The sequence below is a fragment of the Callorhinus ursinus genome, unplaced genomic scaffold, assembly GCF_003265705.2.
Source record: "Callorhinus ursinus isolate GAN/ISIS: 27379988/994484 unplaced genomic scaffold, GSC_fseal_2.0 scaffold4, whole genome shotgun sequence".
Classification (NCBI taxonomy): domain Eukaryota; kingdom Metazoa; phylum Chordata; class Mammalia; order Carnivora; family Otariidae; genus Callorhinus; species Callorhinus ursinus.
In genome coordinates this window covers 47192557-47220080 of record NW_027397066.1, presented here as the reverse complement: position 1 = coordinate 47220080, position 27524 = coordinate 47192557, and the positions used below count along the sequence as shown (strand labels likewise).

General features: G+C 34.3%; 1 long non-coding RNA gene across 1 annotated transcript in view; it reads left to right on the top strand.

The window, feature by feature from the left end:
* The window catches only part of LOC141372461 (uncharacterized), a 50129-nt gene extending 23208 nt beyond the window's left edge, over window positions 1-26921 (top strand). Inside the window, exons 2-3 of the long non-coding RNA XR_012377722.1 lie at window positions 5713-5768; window positions 26873-26921. This is a non-coding gene — a long non-coding RNA (uncharacterized lncRNA). The remainder of the gene's footprint in view (window positions 1-5712; window positions 5769-26872) is intronic.
* Window positions 26922-27524: the final 603 nt, after the last annotated feature.

Genomic DNA, 27524 nt, shown 5'->3' with positions numbered 1-27524 from the left:
ACACACACACACACACTATGATAATGTAATAGGTAATATAAACAAACATTTAACTTTTGTTTCGCGCTATGTTTTCAGACTGTTGATAGTCCAAAAATGAGAAGAATATATAGAATTACATGGAGTTGTGTTTGGACCTTTACTTTATTTTTCAATGACAAATTATTAGCCTTATTTCTCTTGACATTCATTCATTCATTCATTCATTCATTCAAGGCTTATATCTCTTACAATATGCACCTGCCTAAAAAACTTCTGACATGGCAATTATTTTGCATTTTTAGTCATATCATTTAAATACTTCTAGGAAAAAAATGATTATTCACTCAAAGCTTAAGTATGTAGTGTAATCAAGCTAAACAATTGTATAGATAATTATGGAAAACAAACCAGAAACATGCTTTTTTTTGTATGTAAAAAATAAGTTTAAAATTATATTTGATAATTTTTATGTATATTATGTATAGTTTTATATATATTATATACTGTATATATATATATAATTTTTCTAGTAGGAGACTGGAAGAACCATGGTTAAAAGCATGATTGTATTTTGAGTGGAAAATTAGGCTATAAGTTTGTATCAAGCTCAAGGAAAAACCTTTCCCAATACAAAAACTTTCCCCAAAGACCTCTCTCTGTTTATTCTAAACACATTAAGATCAATTGGCTGATTCAAAATCTATCTACCACCTACCCAGATGGATTGCATAAAGAGCAACAACAAAATAAAACACATATACACACAAAAAGTACATTTTGGAAGAGTAGACTGCATACAATTAAAATGAGTAATTCTATATCGTTAATAACTTTTTCCAAAGGAGTGTATGCTTCCTAGAACATTTGTTTTTTTTGAAGGCACAAAACTTAGTTATCTAGTAAGTGTAAATATTTTTATAAGTTCTCTAATATGCCATTTTAAAAGGAAGAAATTATTTTTCCTCTCAGAATAATTACATGTGATAACTGTACCAAAGATATTGAAATTTAAGAAAAACAATTTCAGCATGAAATAACAGGTTGAAAGGATGTATACATTTTGTGAAAGATTTTATCTATTATTTTCAGATTTCAAATTCCACTTTGGAAATATTATGCATTTATTAAATGTATATTTTTGTCAAACACTGCATTAGTTATTTAATTACAGTTGTTTTGCTTAATGTTCCTTGGGAAGAAAACAATCATATTACTTCACATTCATTTTTCACAAATATTTGTTGTATTTAATATTCTCAGGAACTGTAAATTTTATTTTATTTTATTTTTAATTTTTTTAAGATTTTATTTATTTATTTGAGAAAGAGAGAATGAGAGATAAAGAGCACGAGAGGGAGAAGCAGACTCCCTGCCAAGCAGGGAGCCCGATGCGGGACTCGATCCCGGAACTCCAGGATCATGACCTGAGCTGAAAGCAGTCACTTAACCAACTGAGCCACCCATGCGGCCTATTTTATTTTTAATTTTATTTATTTATTTGACAGAGAGTGAGAGAAAACACAAGCAGGGGGAGTGGCAGGCAGAAGGAGAGGGAGAAGCAGGCTCCCCGCTGAGCAGGGAGAGGAACTGTAAATTTTTAAAGACAAACAGGTAGATAGATTTCTCAATATTCTAACTTGAGGTGATAATCTAAACATGTTTTAAATTTGTTGTATTGAAACAGACAAATTTGATGAAAAGTAAAAAGGTCAAAATGCCCAGTTTACTGAAATCAAGAGGTAACACACTCTAAAAGATATTATTAACTAAATGTGCATAAGGTCTTTTAATATTCAGATACTAAAAATGCCTGATTTTCTCTTTTTTGAGATAGATGAGGGATATTTATAGATCTAGATACACATAGGTTATACTGTCTCAGGTTTTGGTTTTAATGAAAACACTTCTTTCTACTGGTAAGATTATTCACTACTGACAGAGTTCTCAATTTTTTTTTTCTTTTAATCCAAGATCTCATACTCAGCTATTTAAATAGATTAAAGGAAGTTGGTTATTTTAGAGGCAATGTATCTAACATATATACGTTTACATCATCATTGGGTTGGCTACATCAACTATAATGTGTTTTATTAGATTATGTTTTTTATTAGATCAAGATAACCTATATAATATTCTCTCTGCAGAAAAACTAACCATATATTTTCTAAAGCAATCTTTGGGAAATAAGTTCGAAAACAAAATAAAATTGTAACAATATTATGTTTAAACTTCACTGAAATTGTATTTTTCTCAAATACACCAACAAAAGCAAAACAATAGTCTATTTCATTTGTCAAGTGTTAGATAACTTTCGTCATAATCTTCAACATGAAGGATAAAAGACTTTCTACCAAAACAGTATGAATGTCTATTATGGAAAGTCAAAGTAGCCAAGTAAACAGCTGATTGACTTCTTGTGAATTTATCGTATGCCATTAAATTATTTTCTTCCACTAACTTGTTCACCCATTTTATTGAAAATTTTGTAATTTCTGAAATTGTCACAATGAGGCCAGCAATCCCCACGATGAAATACCTCCTGACTGTACAGTTTAAAAACCTCATCAAAGAGTAAGAAAAATACCAATGGGAAAGAAGACCAAACTGATCAACAGTGAAAGTTTTGCCAATATGTTGGTAAAGGGGCCAAGATTAGCTAACCCAGAATGTCAAAAGATACTTAAATATTTCTGCTAACCATTGTAACCAAATTTATAAAAGAAATAGACTTAATTGTTAAATAATATAATTTATGTCAAGCACTTTCATAAATAAAGGGCAACTGTTTTCATTAAAGGGCAAATGTTTTCATTATTCTTATCAGAAAACATTTATTAATCAAATTATTTGCCTTGGATTGAAAATTTTAGCAGAAAACCAAAATAAAAGGAATGTAAAAAAAAACATGTATTACATTTGAGCTACAAATTTAAGGTTTGACAATAATTTTAGTACCTATTAAAAGAGTTAAATATTCCAATTACTTTGTTCATATTTCCGTTTTGAGACATGAGGAGAAGTATTTAATATGATTTTTTTTTAACTGTTTTACTTTTCTATTAAGCATACTTATTTTCTACTTGGGACAATTTTGTTGTTACCAGAGTTCACATTTTCAATTTTAATACTTGCTACTGAGAGGCATTTCACCTATAATAGACTATTCATTTGATCAAACAATAATGTGTGTGTGTACTTTATCCTTAAATAAAAGTAATTTTCACAATATTCTCTCAGCTCCAAATATAAACTCTCTGAAGATTTCTTCAGATAGACTATGGCAGATTTAGAGAAAATACAAAGAACACTTCTATTCATCTAGTCACATAAATATTCCCTTTAAATATGTAAAAAAATTTGAACTGAAAGTTTATGTAAAATTACTTCCATTGTGTTGCTGTTAGACTGACAATGGCTAATGTCATTGATATTATGAATAGAAACCATCTAACTTATATCTAAATTATTTGATGTAATTTATAACATATGTGTGTGTGTGTGTGTGTGTGTGAGTACGCATGTGTACTGTTATTTTTAAAGCAGTTACTAATTGCTGCTTGAGGGTTATTCCAGACATTCCAAGAGATAACACATATATATACATAAATCAAATATTTCCTCATACTATAGAGATGTGGAAGACTCTGGAAGCACCGACGTAGTCTGAGCAAAGGAAGGTATCAGGCTGGGAAAGATTTGTCTCAGTAAATGGACATGTTGGAACACAGATCAATTAAACAATGTATGTTCCGCTTATTAAATACAGTATCTATCTCAAAGAACAATGGAAAATGCCTTTAGATAGATATGGATGAGTAGATATTTCAAGCCTGAAAGCTAGAAAAGATTTCAATGCTGTAAGCAAATCACTAGTAAAAATACAATACTGGGTAACTGTTGTTAATTTGTCACTATTCATGTTGAATAAAGAAATTTAGGTAGATGTTAGTGGTTAGTATTTAAAAATCCTAATATCACTCATATGTCTGACATAAACAGAAATATCTTTAGCTGTCCTACTCTTTAACTTAATAGAGTAAAAGGCCAAAATATAAAATGACTATGCCTTTATAAAAGCAGGTTATTCCCAGATACTTTAAATTTTTAGTAAACACAGAATTACCTTTTAAGAAAATAAACAAGTAGAAACAAGAAGCTGGCAGTTATTTATAGTAGAGGAAAAATTGCTAAAAAAGACTTGAACTGTTCTGGATTAATTGATATCATTTATAAATATCTCCTTTTCTCTAATCATCAAGTTATAATATTTATTTCATCTAAGAAATATATACAGAGAATAATTATTCTGACAGCTGCAGAGTAAAAAGTTTTACAGACTAACTTTAATTTCTTCAGGTACCATTTGTACAAGAGAAGAATTTTGCAATCAACTTTTCTACATCTCTCTTTCTCAGTTCACTTTATGTTCCCAAATCTTACATTAAAAAATAAACAGTGTTCTTAAATTGTTTGATTGGTCGACTGTCTTTGTCCATTCAGTCTTCTGTAACAAAATACCATAGAACAGGTGGTTTTTAACACTAGAAATTTATTTCTCAAAGTTCTGGAGTCTGGAAGTCCAAGATCAGTATGCCAACATGATTGGGTTCTGTTGAAGGCCCTCCTCCACATCACAGACTACTGACTTCTCACTGTATCCTTACAAAATAGAAAGGAACAAGAGATCTTCCTAGAGTCTCTCTCATAAGGGCACTAATCTAATTCATGAGGCCTCCTCCCTCATGATCTAACTGCCTCGCAAAGTCCCCATCTCCTAATACCATCACGTTAAGGATGATTCAGCATATGAATTTTGAGGGGACATAAACATTCAGACCATAGCATTTATAAACTCATCTGTTGACATTGGCCGGAGTATTCTTTTTTGGACTTCTTAATTCAGTCATTGATATGTGTTTTTAGTTTAAGAAACAAACTCAGATTTAGGGTAAAATTGATATATAAAAATTGTTACAATTAAACGCACCCTGAACTACCAAACCCATTTCTGATCAGCTACATCAGTGTTGCTCACTGAATATGCAATAGAAAGGAAACTATTAGATATGGATGAAAGTCATTAGCATCTTTGTTGAATAACACAGTTTGGTAACCATTCTAAAAGATATTTGGGAAATCATTGGAATCAGGAATTGAATAACAAATGTCTCAGCTTTATGGACAATCAATTCACTAGTCATTTTTTTTTCAAAGAGTAAACATGAAAGGGAATGTGTATAAATTTAACATTTTTCAATTATCTAAAAAAATGACAAACCACAAGTATGACACTCTAGCTTTAGGCTAGAACCTAAATACTGATTATGAATGAGAGGGCATGTATTATACAACTGAACCATTTGGAAATCCTAAACATTTGTGATTATCTTCAATGCATATTAGGATTTATCTCCATATTATTATGTAGTGATGTTAACTTTATAATGCATTACACTTATGGCTAAGTTTTAGGCTAAAAATGATATAAGATTTTTGATTCAAGCATCTGTTTGCATAATTACCTACATGTTCATATTCACTCTTAATTTGGAGAACGATTGAAATAAAAAGTTCATTGGAATTCAATTTCAATATTAGGAATATTATACCAATTAAAATTATACATGCATAATTTTACCTAAATTAAAATTTGGAAGACTGAGTCATCTTACAGAAGCTTGATGTTTGCTTCTAATTGCCATTATATGATGCAAATGCTTATGTTTTTAGCCATGGCTGAAATGAAAAAAAGGGCAGATGTTGACAACCAGTTTCAGCCTCTACATGTAAGTATAATTGTTTAATTATTTAGTTGACCATCAAGTAAAAATCAAAAAATGTGGTTTAATTTACTATCTCTTGAGGGACTTATTTGATAAGATATAAGTAAGGCTTTATGGAGAAACATTTTTGGTTGTGAGGCATATTTAAAAGGGATTTTATCATTTGTGTTTGTACTTTGTTTTCAATGCGGAGGCATTTGTTCCAGTTATGTTGCCACTGAAAATTGTCTTTCATTTCCTTAAAAAATAAAAATGCTCAAATTAGCTTTAAAAATGTTAAAATTACACGAAAAAATTCAGGAAGAAAATAGGTTTGATGAAACTGGCTGCTATTATATGTTTCTCTCATGATTTTCAATGTGATTTCAATTTTTAATCAAATAAAAGAAAGAATATATCTTAGCCTGCCTTAAGGAGAAAGGGATACTTAGGCTAAGTTCTATAAATTTATAAGAATATTTTTAAAAATTTATTATGAGAAATAAAGGTGACCTTTCTGACTCTTTTTAGATCTTATTTATTTATTTGGCACAGGGTTCAATTTCACGACCCTGAGATCATGACCTGAGCTGAAGTTAAGAGTTGGACCCTTAACCGACTGAGTCACCCAGGCACCCCTGACTCTTTAAATAGAGCTCCATTGCCCAAAATGGTAGCCATGAGGTGCATAGCTTTGTACAATTAAACTTAAACTGATAAACTAAATGCCCTTAAAATTTATTTACTCTGTCACACCAGAGACATTTATTTTCTTTCTTTCTTTTTATTTATTTATTTGTTTTACACTAGGTACATTTCAAATGTTCCATAGCCACATGTGGTTAGTGGCTAACATATAGGATTGATGATACAGACAATTTCTCTCTGGAGAGATCTAGAGGGTGTCTTTAAAAAATAATGCACTTAAGAATTTCATTATAGACCCCTGAAACAAATAATATATTATATGTTAATTAAAAAATAAAAAAAACTAAAAAAAAGAATTGCATTATAGAAAAGTTTCTCATTTTTAAATACTACTTTTTTTTTTTTCCTATCACTAGTTTGAGAGAAACACAACTTAAGTGTTTTCTAGGGAAGAGACAAAGTGAGTATATATATCTTTTTTTTTTCTTTTCATTCTTGATGACAGTAATACCACATAACCATCTACAACAAATAGGCGGTTACAAACTTTTTTTTTTGTTTCTTGAAAAACTGAAATTTGTGGGCATATTAATACTGATTTAAACCTCTGTATGTATGGTTGGCACTGAGAATTTTTCTCTCTCCTAAAACTCCATTAAAATGATAATAAAGGGATTATTTGAAAAAGAAAAAGACAAATCAAAGTGGGAAAAATCAGAGCAAGAGATGCTAATCAAAAGATTTTGGTATCTGGCAGGTAGCTAGATGAAATGCAGTAGATCCAGGCGCCTGGGTGGCTCAGTTGGTTAAGCGACTGCCTTCAGCTCAGGTCATGATCCTGGAGTCCCAGGATCGAGTCCCACATCGGGCTCCCTGCTCGGCAGGGAGTCTGCTTCTCCCTCTGACCCTCTTCCTTCTCGTGCTTTTTATCTCTCATTCTCTCTCTCTCTCAAATAAATAAATAAAATCTTTAAAAAAAAAAATGCAGTAGACCTGAGACTGCCTATAAGCCCCTAATGAGGAGAATGGTAAAACAATACAAATCATACCAAGGAATCCTCAAACATTTCAGGAAAGAGCACCAATGTTTGGGCTGAAATATTTACACATGAAAAATTAATTAAAAAAAAATACAGTTGAGAAAGGTCTCCATTACACAGACTTTGATCTAACCTTACAAGATATATCAGAGCCAGCAAAAGGAATATTTAGTATTTTGTTTTTCAAATAAAAGTATTATAGACTAGAAAGAACAAACTATAGAAATGGCCATTTTTCCATACATATAAATCAGAAAATGCAACTCTAATAAATATTGCAGTAAATAAAAAATAAAATGCTGATAACATATGGCAAAATACATTTTTTAGAAAAATACTATAGAAACGGTATTAAAGATGTATATAACGTAAAAAAAAGAAAGATGTATATAACCTAGAACTTGGTTAAAATACATGAATATGTATCTAGAGCCATTATAATACTTAAACTAAAAAAAACAGAGGTGTCTGGGTGGCTCAGTCGGTTAAGTGTCTGACTCTTGATTTTGGCTCTGATCATGATCTCAGGGTCATGATCTCAGGGTTGTGAGATTGAGCCCAGCTCCCTTTACCTGGCCTCCCCACCCCCAACTCACACAGATATGTGCTCTCTCTCTCTCTCTCCCTCTCTCTAAAATAGTAGAAAAATAAAAATAAATAAAATCTTTAAAAACAAAAACCCAGCACCATGGAGCATGAAGGAGATAACTTAGAGCAGGAAAATGTTGCCATCACATAAACACTTTTAAGTTTCCTGAGAGTAACACTGGATGTAATTTTTTAGCTCATTCAGTTATGTAACCATGTAATTGGATGTAAAGAGATTTAGATTAGTGTGGATTAGGTAACTGTTAGAGGCTAGTGAAGGCCTCTGAAGAGAAACAGAATAAATAGTTACTATCAAATTAGGTATTAGACATGGTCCTAGGTAAAATCATGGATTCCATTTCCCCCGTGGTGTTTTCCTTCCACGTAGAAAAGTCACCTCACCCTGACTTCTCAGGCACCATTACTCTGGTGTTCTTCCAAAGCCATAACTGTCTTCTTGTTTCAAAATTTCCATTCCTTACCACTAAGGAAAACATGTTTCTTCTGGGCTCTATTTCCCTCAGGCCATCTCCTGATTGCTAAATTGGTGGTCCATTAATTTGACAAATGAAGACATCACCATGCTAACTCAAATTCCTTTAAGCTTTTGGGCATCCAAACCAAGTTTATAACAGATCCTATGGGGAGTATAAAGAGGAGCTGTGAATCTAATTTTCCAATGGCTAAACTAACTGGATTGGTGGCCATTCCTTTCTTCTGTCTCACATTAGATAAAGATAGAAACTGGAGGGAATGGTCCTCATTAATGTATTTTATTTAAAGGGCAAAATAACACACTGTTTCTTCTCTTAGAGTTATTATAAGTAAAGCATTGTAATGCAAGGTTTTATAGTTCAGTTTTAGGAGTCAGATTAGGCTAGGGCCTTTCTCATAAATATTCTTTGCTAAATGTAGATGTTGCTATATATTGATAATTTAATGCTTGTCTTTTGTCTCTTAATGATCACACACAGGCAAACCTTTACAATTATGAATCATAATTCACAGTTTAAATGACTGTATTCTATATATAGTGAAAAAACAGCCATTTGTAGATTTAAGTAGTGATTGGTGTGTGTGTATGTTTAAATATAGATATATAAAAGCATTTAAGTGCCTATAATTCCAGAATGAAATAATCCATAAATGTGACATATATCTGTAAAATTCCAGTGCATTATCTCTAACAAATAGTGATAACTGTGCCTAGTGAAAGCAGATTTAGTTAAAGTAAATCATTAGCATTTCTATGGCAAATGTAACCATAATCTTCTGAATTAACTTATTAATTCATATTGCTTAGCTTAGGCATCATCTAGAAATATCTTTAGACATTTGCCTAAAGGCTTTTGAAAAGAATCACATTTTGTCAGTTACTCAGAATTGCCCATCACAATTATCTAGAGCTGTTGCTCCAAACTGTGTTATGATCTAGAATGATTTACTTGAAAATTTATCACCACCACAGTCAGTTTATGCGAAGACATGTAAACACATAAGACAGAACTTTCCTCTAAGTCAGTAAGTAGCAAGCAAGGTTTTCTCTTCCCCTTTAGCACTCTATCCCAAATTGTAATTAGATGGTAATGTAAAAAATCAAAAGATAATTTATATTTCAAATTAACACTTTTATATTATTATCTTATTATTTTCTTATGTCCTTTTAAACATCGTAAGTCCATGGCAGTTCAATATTGAAGGGAAGAATCAATAATTCAAAGGATCTCATGAAAGCAACAAGAAATAAACAATTAAGATTTTGTTATTAAGGAGTGACCAGAAAAATTGACCCCAATTGTGTATTATTAAGTATGGTCTAGGTAATTCATTACTTCATAAGGAATTCCAACTGCTGATCAACAAATGAGGTGTCTTGATTTAAAACTTAGAAGTTTGTAGTTTTGCATTTGTTTGGTGTAACATACCCCGGGCACTGCTAAATTTTGATGTTGCAGATCGTTTAAGTATCTCTAGTCTGTAACCTTGTATCTTCTCCCAAAAAGAAATATATTCTTGCTGAAATGTAATCACTGGGCCACACCACTTGATGTTTAATATGGAAGAAAGTGAATTTTCCCATAGCCTGAGGATGGGTTGATCAACAGCTATTATCTTTATCTTTTCTCATGTCCACATTATGCTTTTCCTACTTCATAGGACAGAGAAACTGGGGACTGTCCATGGGATTTCCTATAATATCAAATGATGCATTACTTTTAACAAATATATTAAACCTTCAGTTCTCAAACCTGCTGGAGTCAGCAGAACTTTAATTCTATAAACAACTTCAGTTTTTAAATTACTGTAAAATATGGTCCCAGAAGACAGAAATTCACTGTCTTGGATGCCCTCATACCAGGAATTCTGTTTTTAAGTATTTTTGGTGCCTTGCTAAATAATTTATTGGTGATTATAAAAATGAAATAAGCTATCTAAGTGACCCATCAAGCAAAGACAGATTTGGTTTTTAAGTGTGAATGAAATTTTAGCAAGTATCCTGAGCAAATAATTTGTATTATTTTAATCTTAAGTTTTTTCCCCCTGTTTCTGAAGCTCAACAATGGATTCTTAATTCTCTTTTCACATAATTACCTAGTGAGAAAAACTATATCTCAAAAATTATCCAACTTAATGTAAAGACTTCCTTAGAAGCTAATCTATATTATTCTTTTGTAAAATAACATGAAGTTCCCGGATCTTTCTCTTCTTAGTGAGTGGGAAACCATGCTTATGGGATATACAACACATGCATGCATACCCTGTAGAAAGAACAAATAACAAATCACAGAAATTAAATTAGTGAACTAATACTATTGCTGAGATGAACCAACAACTTATTTTAAGAAATATATTTGACATTTTTAAGTTTACTGGAGCCCCCAAATAAAAATATTTGTTATTTTTCAAAAGATGATTTAAACTTTGCACCCTGATTTTAATTACAAGTAGCAACATAGTATTCTTCAGAATAATAAATAATGACATATCATTAAATAAGAAACATAGTTCACAAAGTGTGTAACTATGTTATTCAATGCTCCAAATATTAACATTCCATTAGCAATAATTCACACAATTGTACTCATGCACACACAAACAAAGCATGTGCAGGAGATAGATAAGTAAGACTTAATAAAAGAATTGTGTGTTCTAAGATGGAACTACGATTTATAATAATTTCAGATTATGGTAGAGAAGCAGTATGGATATAATCTAGTCAAACATTCTCATTCTGCAGATAAGGGAAGGGGCTCTGAGAGAACTTAGTGTGGGAACAAAAAGAATGGTAGATCAAACTAAAATTTGGATACAATGTCTAGGGTTCCACCTCCATATCAAGTGCCATAAAAATATAACTTTTAAACATAGTTCTTGTATATTTACACTGCTTTTAAAGAAATTGGGGCATGGGAAATTAAATAGCTTGCCCCTGAATAAATAGCTAATAATATAATGATATCACCTTGAGGTATTTGGCTCAAAAACCTATGATCTTGAGACTCCAGATTCTGTTAACAATGTACAAACCTAGAAAGAGCAACACTCCCATATCTATACCCAGTAATAACAAATCTCTGAACAATTTGCAAATATACAGATTTACTTTAACCCATCTGTAATTGTAACACAATCTACTAACCCAAATCTGAACAAAGACAGGCACCTATGAGGAAGTGAGCATTTGTTTAAATGTAAATGCCACAGGCAGTAGTAAAAAGAGATCGGGTAAATGAAGGATGAGAGTAGGATATGGAGAGAAGATGAAACCCCAAGGGTTGCAGACACACTGGGAATTTGCAGCCACTCTCAGGCTTTTCTCCATATACCTCACAGAGTGTTCACAAATTGAAGGCTGAACAGAACAAGGAATGTGTCCCCAGTGATGCAGACAGAAGAGAAAATTAGCTTCCTTAGGAAAAGCACAAATCCCACTTGGACGGTTTTGTCCTTCAAAGTCCTGTCACACTTCAAGGAACAATGGTGGAATTCCACTGCAGCTGGGGGACAGGAAAAGAAAAGACCATGTATCCCTGGCTAAGCAGAAAGATAAATGCTACACCTAGACCTCCTGCTGACTTCAGGGCAAGATCACTGAGAAATCCCCTCCCTGGCCCCCAAACCCAGGAATAGTGCCTACCTAAGAGGCATAGTCAGAGCCGGAGAACATCTTACTAACCTCCCCACCAGGCTAACTAACAAATGTCGACCAACAAATCATAGCAATCAACTGTTGGAAGAGGGCAAGAGCATGGAAAGGGATCCTTTCTGAGGCAAAAAGCAAGTCCTAATGCTGAGGGCGGACAGAGATTGAGAAAAATCCTCAGAAAAACCAGTCCCTATTACAAACACAAGATAACAATAAAGGAGTCTATTGACATACTGAGAGTAACCGTAGCCATAACAAATCCCAGATCAACTATTTTGTAGGTGGTCTAAACACTCCACGCCAAAGACCTAGCAGAAAGAAAGACGTGCCCATTTCTATACATAAAAAACTATTTACCTCATTTTCTACTGTCCTACAAAAGCTGTATTTCAAAAACAAACATAATGTAAGATGTAGAAGAAAATCAAGAGGACAAAACAAGTTGCAAAAACCAAAGAAATCAACAAAACCAAACACAGAATGACCTAAATATTGGAACTATCAGGAAGGGATAACTATGCTTACTGGTTAATATGTTAAATGCTGAAAGTGGTAAATAAGGGTTATGATCAAATGGATAACTTCAGCAGAAAGATGTAAAATATAAGAATATCTAAAATATCCCCATCCTAAAACTAAAACAGTGGTAAAAGAAATGAAAAAGCTAAATAGAGAATCATACTAAATATAATTGAATTGTCTTCCTCCAAGAATTTGTACCTCAGACTGTGACTATATTTGAAGAAGGAGTCTTTAAAAATATAACTAGGTTAAAATGAGGTCATTAGTATTGGCTCTAACGCAATATGTCTGATGTCCTTAAGAGGAGATTAGGGCAGAGATGCACAGAGAGGGAAGACCATGTAAAGACACAGGGAGAAAACAATCATCAACAAGCCAAGGAGAGAAAGCCTTAGAAGAACAAGCCAAGGAGAGAAGCTCCTAGAAGAAACCCTGTTGAAAACTTCATTTGGACTCCAGTCTCCAAAACTATGAGAAAATTAATTTTTGTTGTTTAATCTACCCAGTCTTGGTTCTATGTTATGGCAGCCCTAGCAAACTAATACATACACCATTTTTATGGATTTGAAAAGTCAGTATTACTAAAAATGTCAATTTTACTCAAATTTATAGATTCAACACATTCTGATTAATATCCTAGTAGGGTTTGTGTAGATATAGATAAGCTGATACTGAAATACAGGCAGATCATAAGAGAACTAAAATATTCAATATGATTTGAAAAAGAACAAGTTAGAAGACTTGCATTACCTGATTTAAAGACTCCTATCTCTTCAGTAAATGGTGTTGAGAAAACTGGGTATTTACATGCTAAAAAAAAAAGAAAAATGAAATCGGACCACTCTGTTATGCCACTCACAATAATTAACTCAAAATATATTAAAGACTTAAATATAAGACACAAAACTATAAAACTACTAGAAGAAAACATAGGAAAAAACCTCCTTGACAACACTGGTTTTGGCAATGATTTTTTGGATGTGACTCCAAAAGCACAAGCAACAGAAGCAAAGATAAACAAATGGGATTATATCAAAAAAACCAAGGTTACAGCAAAGAAGATATCCTTACAAATGGAAATTTCCCTAATAAATGTAAATGTTTCTTCCAAAGGGTAACTTCCACTGTTTTCATAGCTTCACCTATGTCTGCTGTTTCTTAAAAATAACCTGCTTATAATTAATATGCCAAAGAGACTTATTTTGGGGTGGTATATTTTTGTCTCCTTCAATACATTTATACAACAATGGGTTATCATGACCCACTTACTGACTAAAATAAATTAACTAGGGGCCCCTGGGTGGCTCAGTTGGTTAAGCATCTGACTCTTGATTTCTGCTCAGGTCATGATCTCAGGATCGAAAGATCAAACCCCACATTGGGCTCTACACTGGGCATGGAGCCTGCTTAATATTCTCTCTCTCTCTCCCTCTCCTTCTACCCCTCCCCTACTCTCAGTCTTTTTCTCTCAAAGATAAATAATAAAACAAAAGAAAAGAAAAGAAAAAAGAAAAGAAAAAGCTGACAATACTAAGTTCTAGCAAAGATGTATAGCAACTCGAACTCATAGATTGCTGTGGGGGCAGTGCCCGCGGGGCTTAGTCAGTTAAGCCTCCACTTGATTTCAACTCAGGTTCTGGTCTCAGGGTCTTAACACTGAGCACCAGGAAGGGCTCTGTGCTGAGCATGGAACCTGCTTAAGATTCTCTCCCTCTCCCTCTGCCCTTCCCCCTCTCGCTCTGGTGCTCTCTCTCTTAAAAAAAAATAGATTGCTGGTAGGAATGCAAAACCTATTGGAAAACAGTTTTTTTTTTCCTCTCACAAAGTTAAACACAAACATAAACTTATATGATTCACAATCCTGCTACTAGATATTTACCCTGTTGAAATGAAAATCTGTGTTTTCATAAAAACATGTACATGATTTTTTAAAGGCACTTCATTTATAATTGTTCACATCTGGAAACAATCCAAATGTCCCTCAAATGGGGAATGGGAAAATATACTGCATTAAACCTATACAAAGGCAAGAGAAAAGAACTACTGGTAGACCCAACAGTATGATTGAATCTAAAATGCGTTATACAGTTTAATAAGCCAGACTCAAAAGAGTGTAGACTATATGATCTCATTGTATATGATATTCTTGCAAGAGCAAAACTATCAAGGCAGAAAACAGCTAAGTCAACCCGAGGGACCTGGAGTGAGAAACTTTCTGTTGTAAATGTTTTCTCTGTCCCTTTGACATGTAAATCTTCTCCCAGCTTCTTGCCAGTTTTACAACCCCGGGATATCTCAAGGACTTGGTAGCCATCCATTTGAAATGTAAGCATCAAGCAAGAGCCCCTAGTTCCAGTCTCTGTGAGAGGGTAGAAGCACAGCTGATGAACACCAGTTAACAAACACAAATTGTCGGGTGGCTCAGTTGTTAAGCATCTGCCTTCGGCTCGGGTCATGATCCCAAGGTCCTGGGATCGAGCCCCGCATCGGGCTCCCTGCTCCGCGGGAAGCCTGCTTCTCCCTCTCCCACTCCCCCTGCTTGTGTTCCCTCTCTCGCTGTGTCTCTCTCTGTCAAATAAATAAATAAAATCTTTAAAACAAACAAACAAACAAACAAACACAAATTGTCAATTCTCATTGACCAATTTCACCCCGGCACATGTCCATTAGTTCACTCCAGCTCTTAAAACACTCCTGCCTTTTGTTTCAGTGAAGTTGTGTTCAAGCCATCTCCCTCTCACAGTAGTACTTACCTCTATTGTAACTGTCTTGAATAAAATTTTTTCTTACATGTTTAACTCTGTCCAGTGCAGTTTTTCTTTAGCAAGAGTAGCAGAGAAGTTTTTTCAGGTGATGGAACTATTCTTTATTTTGATTAGGGATGTAATTTGAAGACTGTCCAAATTTGCAGAACTGTACACTAAAAATGGTGAAATTGACTGAATGTAACTTATATATTAATTTTTAAGTATGATTTTTTTTTTAAAAAAAAGAAACTTGAGCTATTAACTACTATGGCAATATTGATTTTAACCAAAGGTCAAAGACAGAGAACAAGGGTAAAGAATTTTGTTAAAGAACAAAAATTCAAGCAAGTAAATTTGAAGACCAATTGGTTTTATTAAGCAATTCATGAATCAGGCAGCATCCTATCTATCAAGCAGAGGGGAGCTCCAAGAAATTGTATAACATGAAGACTTTTATGGGAAGAAGGCCTGGGCAAAGAAATTATTAGCAAAAGAAAAGAAAGGATTTTTTTCAGGCATGGTCATTTTCCCTTGGGAAGAGCAGGGTATCTTACCATACAGATTACCTCTTCTTCCTATGGGGAATGGAGAAAGCCCATGTGACAGATTACCTCATTGGTGATGACTAGGAAATTCCTGACTGACTGGTTCAGACATTTCTGGGGGGGTTTAAAACTGAAATTAGGTTAGGTATTAAGCCCCACTTTGGTACTTGACATTGCATAAGTGACTCCCTATTGAGGCTGCGGGATTTTTTTTCACCTACTTATTTTTTGCCCTGTAAACAATTCTCATTGTAAATTCGTAAACATAAAGACAATAGCAAAGGAAGAGAATAAACAGAAGAAAGACATGGGGAATTTCTAGAGAATGTGATATAAAAGTTGAGTTCAAATGTTAAGCTGAAACAAGCCAGAGGTCAGAAAAGTGTTCTAAATGCTTTTGAGGAATTTAAAGAAGTAGGTGTGACTGGATCAGAAGGTGGTAAGAGAATGCTGAATAATTCCCTATTTAATGATCAAAAGGAGAGAATTCACAAAACATAATTAATTGCCAGACAAGGAAGTGCTATTAGGCATAAACTTGGAAGTACGAAGAAATAGAACACTTAAAATTACAATGGGCCTCTAGTTCTATTTCACTCAAAGACAGTATCTTCTCTGTACTATATCAGACAGGGGTCCCCAACATCTGCTTGAATACACTGGAATAACATAAGATCTGATCTATCAAACTGATGACATGATAATTTCTTGACCATTTGATCGGGTAGAAATGGAAGAGACGGATATGCTGTCTCATTCTTTCCTGATTTATATCACCGATTTCTGATAGTCTAAATAAATAGAAAATGTGTTGTATAAAGCCATTGTAATTAGCATTAAAATGAGGAGAGGAAGAATATGTTAAAAGAATGTAGTTTCTTTAAGATGGTGCAGTCTTCTTTTGTGCTTTCTGTAATGCTTATGGATGCAAATGGCAGGGAAACTTAAATGAAACCAGGAGTTTCCATGCATTTTCATGCAGATCAGCTCTTTGAAATTAAACATGACTTACCTATGCCTTGTAAAGCTACTGAAGAGACAATGCAACATGCTCCATTAAAGGTGCCTTTGGACACAAAATGGTCAAATATCTTTAATAACTTTACCTCCTACATATATAGTGAATACATGCTTTACTTTTTTATTCTACTTCAAGACTCACATTTTTCACCTTTAATGTTTCTGAAAGATAATAAATCTTATAATTATGTATACATTTAATATATTAGTGTTACCTTTGTATTATGTATAATTAACTGATGATGAATCATATTTCATTGAGTTTTATAATTGAGGAAATATTTGTACCAAGCCCTTTGGAAAAATCTGGACCTTGGTGATAAATGCAAATTGTTGATCTCAGTTTTTGTTATATTTATAGTCTTATGGAGGAAAATACTGTTAAGCAACAATCTAAATATAACCATGTGATAAATTAAATATAGTTGTATTAAGCATTCATCAAAAGTTTATTATCTGTAAAAGGCCAGTTGTACTCTAGGCTTTAGGGACAAAGTGATGAAAAAACCCTATATCCCTTCCCTGATGGAGCTATTATCTAGCAAAGGAGAAAAATAATACAACATTTAAAAAAATAATTAAGGTAAATCAAAGTAATGACTAATGTTATAAAGAACATCAAATGGGATAAGATGGTAAAAGGTAACTGGGGGGAGGTAGAATGTTGGAAGGATAATTTAGAGTGTGTGCTCGGTAAAGGCTTCAATAGTGAGATAAATTTTGACTGAAGAAGGTATAATATTAAGGAACTAGCTACAGAAATGTGTAGTACAGTAAGTATAAACTATAGCCTGTGGACTAAATTCAGTTTTCTGTAAACAAAGTTATACTGAAACACAGCTTCGCCCTTTTGTTTACATTGTCTGTAGCTGCTTTAATGTTACAACTGAAGAGTTCAATAATTATGACACAGATAATATGGCTCACAAACTACAAAATATTTAGTATCTTTCTTTTATAAGAAAAGTTTGCTCATCCTGGTCTAGAGCAGTGCCGTCCCACTGAACTAAATATGATAGAAATATTTTCCACACTGTCCTTTTAGATATTAACCATTTGTGGCAATGAGCTTTGCAATGTGACTCGTTTGACAAAGGACCTGAAATTCTTTTCTTAAGATTATTTATTTATTTATTTATTTTTGACAGAGAGAGAGAGAGAGAGAGAGAGAGCGCGAGACAGAGAGAGAGAGCACAAGCAGGGGAGAGCGGCAGGCAGAGGGAGAGGGAGAGGGAGAAGCAGAAACCCTACGTGGGGCTCAATCCCAGGACCCTGGGATCATGACCTGAGCCGAAGGCAGATGCTTAACCGTCTGAGCCACCCAGGTGCCCAAGGACCTGAACTTCTAATTTTAATTAATTTAATATCAAAGTTGAAGAGCTGCATGTGGCTTCGTGGCTACTTTAGTTCACAGAACAGGTCTAGAGCAAGAACATTTGGGGCATAAAGAACAGCAACATAGGCTACTGGAATAGGTCTATCAAATTCCTACAAAAGAAAGATCATCTGGGTGGCTGCCATGAAAGAAGCAAGGGCAGAAATTGAAGTTCGAAAGGTCGACAGAGAACAGATTATAAAATCTTGGAGAAAATAGTGACATTTGGATTTTATTCTAAAAATGATGGGAACTCACCATAGGCTTTCAAGAAATGTGAAATAATTTTCTTAATTAAAAAATATTACTAGGGCTTCTGGATATTATAAAGAAAAATTATAGATTGTTTTAAAATATAAAATTTATATTTTAAAAAATATAAAATGATAGCCTTAATGCTATCTTAGGTTCAGGGATCTTTCCCGAGGATTTGTATGTTAATTTGGAAATTTATTTATTTACTTACCTATTTAAAGGTTTTATTTATTTGTCAGAGAGAGAGAGAGAGAATGCCCAAGCAGGGGGAATGGCAGGCAGATAGAGCAGGCTCCCTGCTGAACAAGAAGCCCAATGCCTGACTCAATCCCAGGACCCTGGGATCATGACCTAAGCCGAAGGCAGACGCTTAACCGACTAAGCCACCCAGGCATCCCTAAATTGGAAATTTAGAGATGAAGAGGAAGCAGAGCATAAAAGATGGAAAGACAGTATTTCAAGTAAAGTAAGCCTCACGTTCCATGACTGGCCCTGAGGTGGAAGAAACACAGTACATTCCAAAACCTGTAAGATCAGCGTGCCCAAAAGATAGGGAAACAGATGGAGAATACATAGGAAGATGTAAGGGAGCTAGATCATAAATGTCTGGACAAGGATATTAACAATACCAGGTTTATCTTAAGAGCAGTGAAAAACTATTTTGGGGGGGCACCTGGATAGTGCAGTCGGTTAAGCATGCAACTCTTGGTTTCGGTTCAGGTCATGATCTCATGGGTCATGAGGTCGATCCTTGTGTCAGGCTCCTCGCACAGCAGGGAGTCTCTCTCTCTAAAATAAATAAATAAATAAATAAATAAATAATAAATAAGTAAAATCTTTAAAAAAAAGAAAAATCATTTTTTTTCATAAATGTCTCTTTTCTCCCATGGCCGAACAATGGCATAAATATATCAGCGATTAAAAAAAAAAGTCTAAATCATTCCTTTCCATGGCCACTAACCACTTGTGGCTCATGAGCACTGGAAAGATGTCTAGTCTGATTTAAGATGTACGATTAGCATAAAATACACACTCAGTTTCAAAGAGTTAGTACCATCAAAAAAGAATATATAATATTTCATTAATAAGTTTCATACAGATGGCATGTTGAAGTGATAACATTTCAGATAGATTTAAAACAATAATATAACTAATTTTAACTTTTTAAAAATGTTCCTAGAAAATGTAAACTTACATATGTGGCTCATATTTGTTGTGTGTATTGTATTTCTATTAGACAGCGCTGATCTAAATCAGTTATAACAATTACCTATAGGGGTGGCAGTAAAGTGAAGTAATTAAAAGGTGTGCAATCTTTCACCCAGTTAAAAAGAGCACACATATTAGAATACTTTTGATTCTTAATGGGGCAGAGATATTTCCTCTGCTGTTCTTAAGATGAGGAGATAATTGCCATTTTCAGATTTGGTTTGGCTCAGCTAGAGCATTTCCAAGAGTCCATGTTGCTCAATGAGAAATAATAGTGATCTAAATACGATATCTTTTTTTGAACTAACTTTTTAAACATTAGGGGTTTTTTGGTAAATGGGTGGTGAGCATGCGTGTGTGTGTGTGTGTGTGTGTGTGTGTGTGTGTGTGTATGTCTGGTGGTGGTGCTCCTTTTTCTTTCTTTTCCAAAATTATCTATTTTGTGGGAGTAGATTTACCTTCATCTGCCTTATCTGATCAGGTATTATTAGTGTTGTTGGTAGGTTGTCTTATTTCAAAAATTTATATTTCTTATTTCTGGGGGTTGTTTAGCCTGATTTTGCAGAATGACTGTCTCCCTCTGTATTGCCACTTTGAGAAGCAGGCAGGTACTACCCTCCTGCCTCAAATGATATTTTCAGCCTTTGTTATCCTCTTTTTTTTTAGGATTGTTTTGATGGGGGTGCCTGGGTGGCTCAGTCCTTGAGCCTCTGCCTTGGGCTCAGGTCATGATCCCAGGGTCCTGGGATCCAGCCCCGCATCGGGCTCCCTGCTCTGTGGGAAACCTGCTTCTCCCTCTCCCACTCCCCCTGCTTGTGTTCCCTCTCTCGCTGTGTCTTTCTGTCAGATAAATAAATAAAATCTTAAAAAAAAAAAACGATTTTGATAGGTGTGGGGGCAGGAAAAAGTTAGTTCTAGGTTTCATGATAACTTACTGTATCGATTTCTCCATCAAGACTAAAGTGATTTTGGCCCCTTTTCCCAGTTACCATCATGTGTTGCAGGTTTTGGAGGCTTGTATGTCTACTTCTTCAGCCTTTACATCTCCTTTCCTATTCATTTCTGTACACAAAGAGGAGTATTTTATTTTTTAGAAGAGCTAGTCCATTTGATGTGTTTATTACTCACTATAAAATTTTTAGCAACTCCTTTTCTCTTATGCATAATGTCAAATTGTGCAAAGAAACATTCCCATTCCTCCTCTGGCCAACTCAAAATATCACAAGATCCAGACTCTCAAATAAGACAAAGTATACTTACGCAGCAAAGCACCTTACATCTCGATTATGGATCTTCTGACAATTTGCTCATGACGGATTTTTTAGTCAATCCCAAACCTTTTGGGAACTTTCCAGCTGAAAAATTCAATATTAGCAATAATGAGAAATAATGGAATTCTAATAAACCTTGTTCAACTAAAAGACTAATAAATAGCTATTTTGGTTGGTCACACTTCTGTTCCTTGTATATGCCTGGAAAATTTCCAAGTGGAAATAATGTCTCTGATGCTTCTTATTTTTCTCTTTTTTCTATGTTTCATACATTGTTTTTTATTCTTTTTTTAAATATTTTATTTATTTATTTGACAGAGAGAGACACAGCGAGAGCAGGAACACAAGCAGGGGGAGTGGGAGAGGGGGAAGCAGGCTTCCCGCGGAGCAGGGAGCCCAATGTGGGGATCGATCCCAGGACCCTGGGACCATGACCTGAGCCGAAGGCAGACGCTTAACGACTGAGCCACCCAGGCGGCCCAAATTGTTTTTTATGCTTAATATAAATGTTAAACTTTTACATTTTGATTAGAACCTATTCCTTTGGCAATAGGTAGCAATGACAAATGCAGGATCAGGGTAAATTGTAGCTCGATAGGAACAGGACAATCTATTTTGTTTATTTACTCATCTTTCGATGGATATTTGGAGATCCATATCTCTATAGATATCTATACAGAATATGGATATTCTGACTATTGTGAATAATGTTACTGTGAACATTGCTGTACATATATCTATCTGTTCAAGCTCCTACTCTCAATTCTATTGTATATATACCTAGAAGTGGAATTGTTGGATTTATGGTGATTCTATGTTTAATTCTTTGAGGAAATGGCATACTGTTTATGACAGCAGTTACACCATTTTACTTTTATACTAGCAGTGCATGAGGGTTCCAACTTCTCCACACCCTCACCAACATTTCTTCTTTTCTTTTTTTTTTTCTTTTAAATAATAACCATCCTATTGGACATAAAGTGGTAAACCATTAGGGCATGTATTCAGTATTATTTGAATTTGCTTCTGGGTACTCTATCTCCATGTCTTATGTTTAAAGACAACAAACTTAATAATTAAGTTGGCTATTAAAGCATCATTTGATTTTTATAATGGCCCACCCTATGTCTGGGGTTCGGGGCTTTACTGTGTGATATGTGTTCCTGTCCTTAGGACAGGCTACCCAGTTGTATGTCTATCTATGGGATTTACTGTCTCCTAAGTGTTGCCCAGAAGAAAAAAAAAAAGAAATGATCCAATAACATTATAGTTAAAATACTTTATCTTACTCAGACAGCTAAATTTTAATATCTGATATTAAGAAAAAATTAAAAGTTAGATATTATTTACTGTGACAAGACTCTTCTACTCTTTTCATCAATATACTACAAGTTCATAAACAAGTTCCCCCTGACCAATCTATATCTCTGGTAGATTTGGTCATAGTCATGTTTGTTGAGTATTCATTATTTTCCTGGTTTTGTTCTATACACTTGTAGTTATCAATGAAGTTGATTACATCCCACTCTATAAGACAGTGTTATTATCCCCTTTTTTAAGTTAGTAAAGTGAAAAATAGAGAACTTAACTTGCTAAAAACCACAAACCTATTAGTGGAAATTGAGGAATTTGACTTAGAAAGTATAATTCCAGAGTCGAAGTCAACTAATATTTAATACTGTAACTTCATATAAACTAAATAAAGTCAATGTACTATCTCTGAGGCCTTACACATACATATCAATTGATATCTTATCTGAATTTACCTTTCTTTATCATTATTAGCCATTAATTTTTCTTTATTTAATTACCCATACAACACTGAATATTGGGGAAAATGACTGAGGCTTGGTGGGAAATAATTTAGAGTATAAAAGACTTTGGATAATGTATTAAGCAATTTGCATATTACTCAGGAAAAGGACCACAAAGACACAATGATTTCCAACAACCTATTTTAAAAAATTTTTGCTATCCCTGTTATGGCCTGTCATCCTATCCATATGCTATCTATGTAACCTAGCAATTGACTTAGTCACCGTATCAATCATCAATTTATATTTATTGCTTCTCAGTTCCCAATATACTGCATCTTCTTTAACAGGTTCAGAACCCCTAAGCTTATCCTTCCTTGAGTACTTTCCCTTACTCTTAGAGTACCAGATAGAGTTTCCTTACATATTGTAATTATTCTTTCATTACATTTAATAATTCTTATTTTAAACTTCCACTGTCTAACCTACTATGTGATTTCTATTTCTTGAGTGGGCCAATACTGTTGCAGGTACAATTGCTGGTGATATAAGAACGTGTGGTAGGAGTCATGCCATGTAACCTAGCACATGGTCCCTTGGTAAAACAGCTTTGTTGATACACACATGACCCCAAATTTTACCAAATTATAGTGATATAACCTTTAATCTTATCTTGTACGTAATCATTTCCTTTATATTTGAAAATGCTACCTTTGGCTCACAATTCAAAGATCTAGGATCAAAGTTTTAAAAGATAAAACATGAGTGATAAAAGCATCTCGCAACAATCCATGATTTTCTAATGGTGAGAAAATTTGGATAAACATCTTACCCAGAACACTCCAGGGGGTGCTTAGAAGTGGTAAAATTACTTTTGCTTCAGTATTGCTGCAAACTAATGAATGAACAGGTGAGGGTCATATATGCTTATTCTCAATATACTACGTCAGATAGTAAAGAGTACAGGAAAGGGTATTTTGAAATTCAGAAAGGCAGTCTTTCCTAAAGATAACTGGCTTTTTCACTTAAAAAAAACAATATTTTAATGACTGAAGTATAGCAGCAGAGAACTCACTGTGTGCTTCCTTCAGGGAATGTTTTCAATCTAATTAGTGTGTAGGAATGTAAATTAGGAGACAGTAGACTTAGTCCATCATCTCTTCTCAGTGGTGATAGTGACTTTCTCTGTCAGTCACATACTCTTGAGTTTCTTGGAGCTATGATTTGAAATAATGAGTATTACTGGTTTAGGAAATTCATGGGTTATTTCCCTTAAGTCTCTAAAACACAGGGAAACTACATCAGATTGATAGAATAGTTTGTATCCAACCCATAAGATATTAAGCTGTAAGCCATGATGGTGTGGAGCATCTTTTTGGCTTCCAGTTGGAAGGTAGGTTGAATTCTGCCTCTACCATGTATGAACTCCTTTTGACATCGATGGTAGATATCATAAACGATTTGAATATATAGTTGGGGTCATTGGGGTTGTCAAAGTGAAATGAGGTTAAATATTTTGTAAACAAATAAATGCCATACCAACAGAGTTATTACAGAAGAATTATATAGATAGATAGATAGATGATAGATAGATAGATAGATAGATAGATAGATAGATAGATAGATAGATAGATATAGTGGAAATTTAACTTTGTTATTTTTGTAAGAAAACTTCAGAGGAAAAGAAAGTGACTCTTAAAAGGTCAAGATAAAGCCCAAACGCCATAAGCTATTCCACCATAAGTGAAAATCTCAGCAAGCCAATTCAAGAACAATAAATAAAATGGGGAAGGACTTTCCCAGGATGCCATAGGTCCACAGAAGGAGGTGTTTGGGGTTCCTAGAATGATTCAAATGAATCAACTGAAACCCTCTTTGTCCAGAAAGTACAGATCCCTGAAACGAAGAGAAATACTGGAAGTAAAACCTATATTGAGCAAAACAGGTACAATAAGGACAAAAGTAAAGAGAGGCTACATAAAGATTGGGGAGAGAAGAAAAAGTAACATTTTCTAACAGTTGGGAAAAACAACAGGAAGAACACCTCTAGATGATGAAAGTAAGAAAACTGATTTGGCATGCCCTCCTAAAATTTCAAGAAAACATGAAAACTCAAGAATATTATGGGGACGATGCTGTCTCACGTAAAAATGCCCAAATAATCATTAGCAGAGACTGATTGGATATACTCTTGTTGGGGTTAATATAGAACATGAAATCAGCCATAATACCTGGCTTGCTAAAATGTAACACAGAGGCCGCTAGGGGTGATGGAAGGTTTCGGAGAAGGGCATAGGCCTTTGTGATGCCAAGGCCTTCGTGACCCCTTTGCCCTAGGAATGCCTCTGGGAGTTGCCTTCCCCCAAGCTTTCTTAGTCCAAATAGGTGCCCTGTGATTTAACAGCTGTATACATTGTCCCTTAGGCTATGTTCAGCAGAACTCTTTGAGCACGCAGATTAGCATACCCTATCTTTACTGTAAACAGATCCTCCCAGTTCTGGTAAGACCACTTGTCACACATCACAGGTATGGGAAACAGTGATAAGGATTTGTAGTTATTCTGAAGGACCAATAAAAGTGGGAGCAAAGAAGGGCAAAGTGTCTTCGGTCTCTGAGCATTTGACCCCCTTGGCTTCTCTCTTTCACAGCAAAGTTTGGAGTAATCTTTCATCCACTGACACAGGGATTGCTGGCCGTTTCCGGCATACTCTATTAACATAGTGGAATATGATGCAAATGCTATTTCAACTTTAAAAAAAAAAGAGTAGTGAACAATCAACAAAACTAAAAGGCAACCTTCAGAATGGGAGAAGATATTTGCAAATGACATCAGATAAAGGGTTAGTATCCAAAATCCATAAATAACTTCTCAAACTTAGCACCCCAAAAAAATAATCCAGTTAAGAAATGGGCAGAAGACACGAATAGACACTTTTCTAAAGAAGACATACTGATGACCAGCAGACACATGAAAAAATGTTCAACATCACTGATCAGGGAAATACAAATCAAAACTACAATAAAATATCACCTCACACCTGACAGAATGTCTAAAATTAATAACACAGGAAACAACAGATGTTGGTTTAATTTGCAGAAAAAGGGGAACGCTCTTCCACTATTGGTGGGAATGCAAACTGGTGCAGCCACTGTGGAGAACAGTACGGAGGTTCCCCAAAAAGCTAAAAGAAGAACTACCCTATGACCCAGCAATTGCACTACTAGGTATTTACCCAAAGGAAAGAATACTGATTCTAAGGGGCAAATACACCCTGATGTTTATAGTTGCATTATCAACAATAGCCAAATTATGGAAAGAGCCCAGATGTCCATAGACTGGTGAATGGATAAAAAAGATGTGATATGCAGGGGTGTTGTGTATGGCATATTACTCAGCCATAAAAAAAAGAATGAAATCTATGAAATCTTGCCATTTACAATGACGTGGCTGGAACTAGAGGGTATTAGGCTAAGTGAAATAAGTCAGAGAAAGACAAATACTATGTGATTTTATGCATATTTGGAACTTAAGAAACAAAACACATGAACATAGGGGAAGTGGAAAAAAGAGAACTATAAAACTATAAAACAGACTCTTAACTACAGGTAACAAACTGAGGGTGGCTGGAAGGGAGGTGGGTGGGGGATGGGCTAGATGGGTGATGGGGATAAAGGGAGGCATTCTTTGTGATGAGCACTGGGTGTTGTCTGTAATTGATGAATCACTAAATTCTACTCCTGAAACTAATATTACACTATATGTTAACTAACTAGAATTTAAACTAAAAACTTGAAACATAACAAGAACAGAAAAGAGTAAAGTCTGTCTCTGTATACTACTATGAGTTAGGGTCCAAAGTTTAGTATTATTTTAAAATCAATGTGGAGAAAAGTGTGTAGAGTTAATGTAATGTAAAAAAGGAAGTCTTAGTTCAATAAGGCTGTTATTAAAAAAAAAAATGCTATGAAGTGGATGGCTTAAACAGCAAACATTTATTGCTCACAGGTCTGGAGACAAGCAAGTCCAAGATCATGGTGCCTGCAGATCCGGTGTCTGGTGAGAGCCTGCCTGTGCTCATTAACAGCTGTTTTCTCACTGTAATGAAGGGTATGGGGGTCTCAGTGGGATCTCTTTCGTGCAAGCTAACCCCATTCAGGAAGGCTCCATTCTCCTGACCTAAGCACCTTCCAAAGACCTGGATTAGGTTTTAAAATATGAATTTTGAGGGGATACAAATATTCAGTCAGCTGCAGGGATGAGCACATACGTATGCATATGTAAACACACATAGTTATGCATTTTTACTTATATGATAAAAAAAAAGAAAAAATGGAACAGTAAACCAAAATACTGGGGGTAAAATTATCTATAGAGAGGGAGAAATTAATGTGGAAGGGTGTAGAGATAGAAACTAAACTTTTCTGAATATACTATTTTTATAGTTTTGATTTTGGAACAAAGAAAATATTTTACATGAAAAAGGTTATCTTCAAAAAAAAAAAAGTAAGCTAAAACAAATCAACTTAACTTCGTATTGACTAGGCATACCACTGAGAAAAGCTCATTCAAGTGACTTTGAAATACGGTAATCTAACTGTATATTTTAGTGTGATATGAATTAAGGACAAAGAGAACTGCAAAAATAACTTATGTTTTC